Source organism: Girardinichthys multiradiatus, chromosome 23, assembly GCF_021462225.1.
Source record: "Girardinichthys multiradiatus isolate DD_20200921_A chromosome 23, DD_fGirMul_XY1, whole genome shotgun sequence".
Taxonomy (NCBI): domain Eukaryota; kingdom Metazoa; phylum Chordata; class Actinopteri; order Cyprinodontiformes; family Goodeidae; genus Girardinichthys; species Girardinichthys multiradiatus.
In genome coordinates this window covers 23,267,444-23,273,658 of record NC_061815.1, presented here as the reverse complement: position 1 = coordinate 23,273,658, position 6,215 = coordinate 23,267,444, and the positions used below count along the sequence as shown (strand labels likewise).

The window sequence follows — 6,215 nt, the reverse complement described above, 5'->3', positions numbered from 1 at the left end:
GTTTTTTTTTATTGCCGTCTATCAGTCTTCACATCTCTCTCTCTGTTGGCCTCAGCTTTTACTCTTTTCATTTAATGTCTGCTATGGACTGGCTAAATCGATACTCTGAGACAAGCATGAGCAAACAAACACAAATGGACATGCACGGCATCATAAACACAGCGAAAAAGCACAAACAAAACCACGCACACGCATTAAAAGAGAAAACAAATCTGAGCCCTTCAACTATGATCACAATGCTCTTACTGTAGGGATAAAACACGTTTTTCTCCGAAATCGTATAGCATTTCACCACCAAAATGTTAGTAAAGGACATAAATTGACAGCCTAGATGCAGAGAGTAAGTAGAAATGAGGGCAAAGAGGCCAACAAAAGCAATTCAGATAGGTGAACTTAAATGCATTAAAGCAGCCTACCAGCTCCAAAAATCTGTTTCATTCACACATACGATAGTAAACGAAGAGAGCACAATGCTCATCCTGCAAATGTGCACAAACGGAGTAGAGCTGAAGTAAAATGACTTGTGTCACAACTCATTGCAGAGAGCTCCGAGCGGCCCAAGCAGCTGACCGGGGTTCGCCTGTTTGCATAAAAAAATCTGATTAGGATTTTTTAGCCCTTCAGATTGTGCCTTCCCCTCCCTGAGAAGTCACAGTTACTCAGTCTAAGCCTCTGGACGATTAGGCACAATCTCACTTCAAGCATGAGTGGTTCTTCTGTTCTAGTCTCACCATCTCCCTCCCCGGCAGGGTCAAGAGACAGACAGTCCGAGGACTTCATTCCTTGAGCTTCTGCCGCCTAAATATGGTTGGGTGAGTGTCATCCCCCACTTCCCTTTAGGAGCATGGTAATCTGATTCTTTCTCCTCATGCCTCTATCCTGTTTCTTATACTCTGGCTTTAACTCACAGCTCCCCCACCCCCCCAAGTCTCTTTCTCTCTCTCTACCTTAATCACGCTTGTGTTATGATTGAATTATTCCCCCAAGAAGCGCCTGTGCTGTCACCAACAGGCTCAGATCTCTCGACCGTACTGCCCAGGCCACTATCTCTGCCCTTACACTTCATGGTCGCTTGGCCTATCCACTCTGACTCTGCCCTGTCACCCTGGATCTAAACCGAGGGATGAAGACCGGGACAAAAGAGGGAAAACAAACACTGACCTCATGGCAGCCTGTTCAGTCATGTGTGTGTCTACAAGATGTTGCACAGAGGATGAGGTCATATAGACACAAAGCCTTACAAAATTATTATTACCCTTTGAACTGTATTCACATTTTGTCATGTTAAAACCACAAACTGCAATTTATATTTTAGAAAAGAAAATAGAATAGAAATATCCTTTATGGTCCCACAGTGAGGAAATTCACATGTACCAACAGCAAAGTGAAATGGAAATGTAAGCAATAAAACTCTTTTGCGCACCTAGGATGCAGGATGCTTTCACTGAAGTAGCTCTCCAGTTCTGCAACAGCTTCATGCATGGGGTGGGAGACATTGTTTAACAGTGATGTTATTTTTGCTAGAGTCCTTCTATCCCCCACCACCTCCAATGGGCTGAGAGGGTGTCTTAGGATACCACTGGCCTTATGAGCTTATCTAAACACTTCCTATAAGCTGTAGATAAACTGCTAATCTAACAAACTACACCAAAGAAGATGGCTGATGCCACCAAAGTCAGAAAAGGTCTTTAGGGGTGCAGGAGGCTCAGTCTCCTTAGCAGGTAGAGTCTGCTCTGACACTTCCTGTAAAAAGAACCAGTGTTGTGACTCCAGTCCAGTTTATTGTTCAGGTGAAGACCCAGGTGCTTATAAGATTCTACAATCTCAATGTCATTTACCTGGATGTTTACCAGTGTCAGTGTGGTGGGTCTGAGCCTGCGGAAATCCACCATCAGCTCCTTGGTTTTCCCCACGGTGATCAGGAGGTGGTTCCGCTAGCACCAGTCCACAAAATACTGTGTCTACTGTCTGTACTCTGAGTCGTCATCCCCTCTGATGAGGCCGACTATGGGCTCTTTACAGATGGTCATTAAGAAACCTTTGTAGGCAGCCTGGTGAGTTATTGGAGAAGTCTGCTGTGCAGATGGTGAACACATACTGTGGGCAGCCACAGTTATCCAGTATGCGCTAAGAGTGGTGGTGGTCGACTCCTGACAGCTTTGGCTTGTCCCTCAGACGTTCCTGCTGGATGGTATTAAAAGCACTGGAGAAAGAACATGATGTAGATGATGTCATGTCATGGAGCTGAGCACAGGTTTGTATGGTTTGCTGGTGTAATTTTCCCTCTCTCATTCTCTCTCACCTTTCTCTTGCAGGATGTGACAGGCAGGTGCAGCCTCACAGGCGTGGATCATCAAAGCTCATCAAGGGAGAGTTTATAAGCAGCAGGAACCCTGAAGGAGGCGTCAGATTGTTAACTCGGTGCACCGATCAGAAGAAACTGGACTCCTGGACAACCCCGCTGCATTTTCTTGTGTTTCAATAAACCTGTTTAACCTAACCCCTGCCTCCATAATTGTTGCCTGCTAAAGAGTTAACCTTGTTTGGCATTATGACAGATATTGGCATTATCCACCCTAGTGCCAGGTTGGTAGGCAACAGACAACGGAACTGCAGCATCGCACACCTTCCTGCATGCAAGCCCAGGTAGCACCACGGCCACTGAAAGAGCCACAACGTGCCTTTGTCGAACAGTTAGGCTCGGTGGGCTAAACAGCAGACCCCCCCCCCCCCCCCCAGAGCTACTGAGAGTAGCTGCAAAACAAGTCCCTTTTTTCAGCTACATGTGGATAACAACTTTGCTTCCCAAAACCATGCAGCGCCCTTCAGAAACCCTTCTCTAGAACGGTTGACGTAAGCTTTATCCAGAAAGGTTGTTGTTTCTAATTCAAAATAATATTTCCTTAAATATTATTTTAATAGGGCTGCATGGTGGCGCAGTTGGTAGCACTGTTGCCTTGCAGCAAAATGGTCCTGGGTTCAATTCCTGACCAGGGGTCTTTCTGCATGGAATTTGCATGTTCTCCCCATGCATGCGTGGGTTCTCACTGGGTACTCTGGCTTCCTCCCACAGTCCAAAGACATGACTGTTAGGTTAATTGGTCTCAGTTGGATTGTTGTAGGATAGTAAAGAGTTTGTTTGAAATATCTTTGAGTTGACTTATTTTTGTTAATAAATTCTTGAATTTTAAGACATTATGTGAATTTGTGTGCGTTTTGCTGTTCACTAATGGCAGAGCTCATTTCACGCCATTCACTATTGTCCTAATACCACTGCCTTATTGGGCTGGTATTCACAGGACAACACTAAACAGACCAAATTATTATTTAATAAAATATTAAATAATAGCTAATCATAATAATAATTACAACAACATGAACATGCACAGCTCTCAGTTCCTCCTTGGTTCCTTATCGAAATGCTCTCTTCTTCTCCTTGAAGATGGACAGGATGAAGGATCTGTTCCTTCTCCTCTGGTTGCGACGCCTGATGCCGTCATGGCTTTCGAGTCTCCTCCTTCTAAGCTTATGGTGAATGTCGGGTCTCTTGATGGGAGGTGGCACATCTACCAAGAGCTGTAGTAGGATTTTTTTGTGATAGATTTTTTTGTGATAGACTAACAAGAAGTACAGCAGTAACCTAATTAATCAATAGAATCAACCTGAGGAGAGCATTAATAGAAGAAGTAGCAAAAGGGCCCATGGTCACTTTAAAGGAGCTGTAGAGATCTGAAGCTTGAGTGAATAAATGTTGAAGGAAAGTTTTTTTTGGAACGTGTTGCAACCATCAAATTCAAAATGAGTGAATATTTGAAAGAACACAATAAAGTTTATCAGTTTGAACATTAAATATCTTGTCTTTGTAGTGTATTTAATTGCATATTGGTTTAACAGAATTTGCAAATCATTGTATTCTGGTTTTATTTATGTTTTACAAAACTCCCAAACTTCATTGGAATTGGGGTTGTAAGTACAGGACAGTCCCAGAGGAAAACCAGTTAGAGGGTGCTAAAGACTTGGGACTAGGGACTAGGAGGAGGCTTATCCGTTAGCAGGACAGGACATCAAAGCTGATGTTCACTGTCACTCTCAACCCAATCTGACAGTGCTTGAGCTGTTTGGCATTGAAGCATAGCCACAAATCTCAGTCTCAGCTGGAGACAAAATAATGTTTTTTTTATTTGAATTTTTTCTCCACTTCATAAATATGCATGACTTTGTATTGGTCTGTCACATAAAATCACAATAAAATACATTGAGAATTGTGGCTGTAATCAGACAAATTCTGAAAATGTTCAGAATGTGAACTGCCTACCGCAGAGCAGGCCCCTATGGGGCTTGCGCTGTGTGGGTGTGGCTTTGTCGGCTTTTCAGGGATTCATCTCACCTGTAGGGGTGTGCCCCCTGTGCTGTGGGGAGGGGATTCATGGTGTTTGGGTTTAGGGGCATGTGTTTGATATCTGTTTTCTGGTTGGGGGTAGCCCTGTGGGGAAATTCATGTTGGGGTTCATTGGGCGTGGGCGGGCTCATGGGGTTAAGATTGGAATTCATTGGGGGGGGGGGTTGGGACTGTTTCATCCTGTGGCGGCTCTGGTTGGCGGGCTAGTTTGGACCATGTGGACCCCTATTTTGTACATGGCCCCCTCTCTGGATAAGGACGGGGGTTGTTGGGGACTGGGGTCGGGGCGGGGCGGGGCGGGGGGTCGGGTTCCAGGCCGGGGTTGCTCAGGTTCAGGCACCAGCCTAGGCTAGAGCAGCCCAGGTTCAGGTGCTGGGGCGGTCTGCCTGTTTCTACCGCCAGAGGGAAGGGGACCACCTCCTGGGTCCGGTTGCCCCTATGGGGTATCGGCACCTGAACCTAGGAGTTTAAAGTATGTCTCCACTGTTCCTTTTTGCCACACCTACCTCTCTTTTGTGCTTCTTATTTTTTTTCCTTTTCATTTCTGTCTCCATGTTGTAACAATTGAAATAATCCCAAAGGAGTTTCTAATAAAGTTTATTTTATAAATATCAAGCAGAGCTTTAAAGCGTTAGCTGTAATGCTCCACTTGTGAAAGTAAATCTGTTGGGCTTCTTCTTGGCTCTTGGACAACAATTCTGAACGCTACTCTGCCGGATTTTTAAAAAAAAGAAAAGAAAAGAAAATGAAAACTTTTGCAAGACATTGTGGGTTTTACTATTGCAACCCTGGATGATTGCGGCTTACATTTAAACAATGAGTGTAATAATAGGTGCAACAATTCCTCAAATGCATATCCACATTTTTAAATCCTCAAAAGCAGGTCACTGAAATAAGTTGTTTTCCTGCCATGCGCTGCCCTTGCTCAAACTAAAGTCACCTGAATGCTTACATTGTTGCATGCATGTGCTTTTGTAAAGCAAACATTTTTTTTGCAGCACTACTGTGAGGGGGGTTGGGATGCAGCGGCTATTCAGACAGACTGATTAGAAGCATGTTGTCGTAATTACCGCTGACAGCCTCCTCAAATACATGAATAAAAAGCGTACAACCCCAGATCTATGCTCATGCAGGGATTGCTGTTATTAATTAATTAATGCAGCTATAAAACTGATTCGTGTGAATCAAAGAGAAAAGCTAACGGGTGAGATCTGTTGTAATCTGCTGCACTGAGTTTGTTTGTACATTTGATGAAAAAGAAAATCCATTCTCAGGTTATCCTATTGATCCGTTCACTTTATAAAGACGTGTTCTGGGATCAGTAAAATATTTGCTCCTTTGTTTTCAACTCTTTTCAGAGATCTGTGTAAAGAGACAACTTCTTTCTGTCTCCCGTCTCTGCTGAATTGGAGGCATCGTCGAGTTGTGGCCTTTGATTTTCATCACACTTTATCAGGTTGAGCGAAGAGGCCTTGAGTGACTTACCTTTACTACTCTTGTTTCCTCTTTCCGTCTCCACCAAGGCTCTCAGAATAGTCATATGCTAGTTTCCCGGGCAACCAGCCAGGACCCTTGTCCAGGGAGAGTTGACAGACGTTCAATGGAAGACCATGAAGCACTAATCGCTTTCATAAAACACCTTCTGCTTTTATTTATAGACTGAAACATCACCTATATAAGACTGTGATATAAAGACCCATTTACTGTCTCTTTTCAGTATCAGTATGGCCTAAACAAAATTGTCTGGTATAATATTTTGCTCACTAAGAGGACTAGTAGTTAAATAAAAAGCATCACCTTTGGAAAGAAAAGTACC

At 43.8% G+C, this 6,215-nt stretch overlaps 1 long non-coding RNA gene across 1 annotated transcript; it reads right to left on the bottom strand.

Annotated features, from left to right (window-relative positions):
- Positions 1–880: 880 nt before the first annotated feature.
- On the bottom strand, positions 881–5,922 carry LOC124860044. Its single transcript, XR_007036264.1, has 3 exons — positions 5,885–5,922; positions 2,303–2,393; positions 881–2,203 (listed from the first exon to the last, which is right to left on the bottom strand). It is a non-coding gene; the product is annotated as an uncharacterized LOC124860044 (long non-coding RNA).
- Between the last annotated feature and the right edge of the window lie 293 nt (positions 5,923–6,215).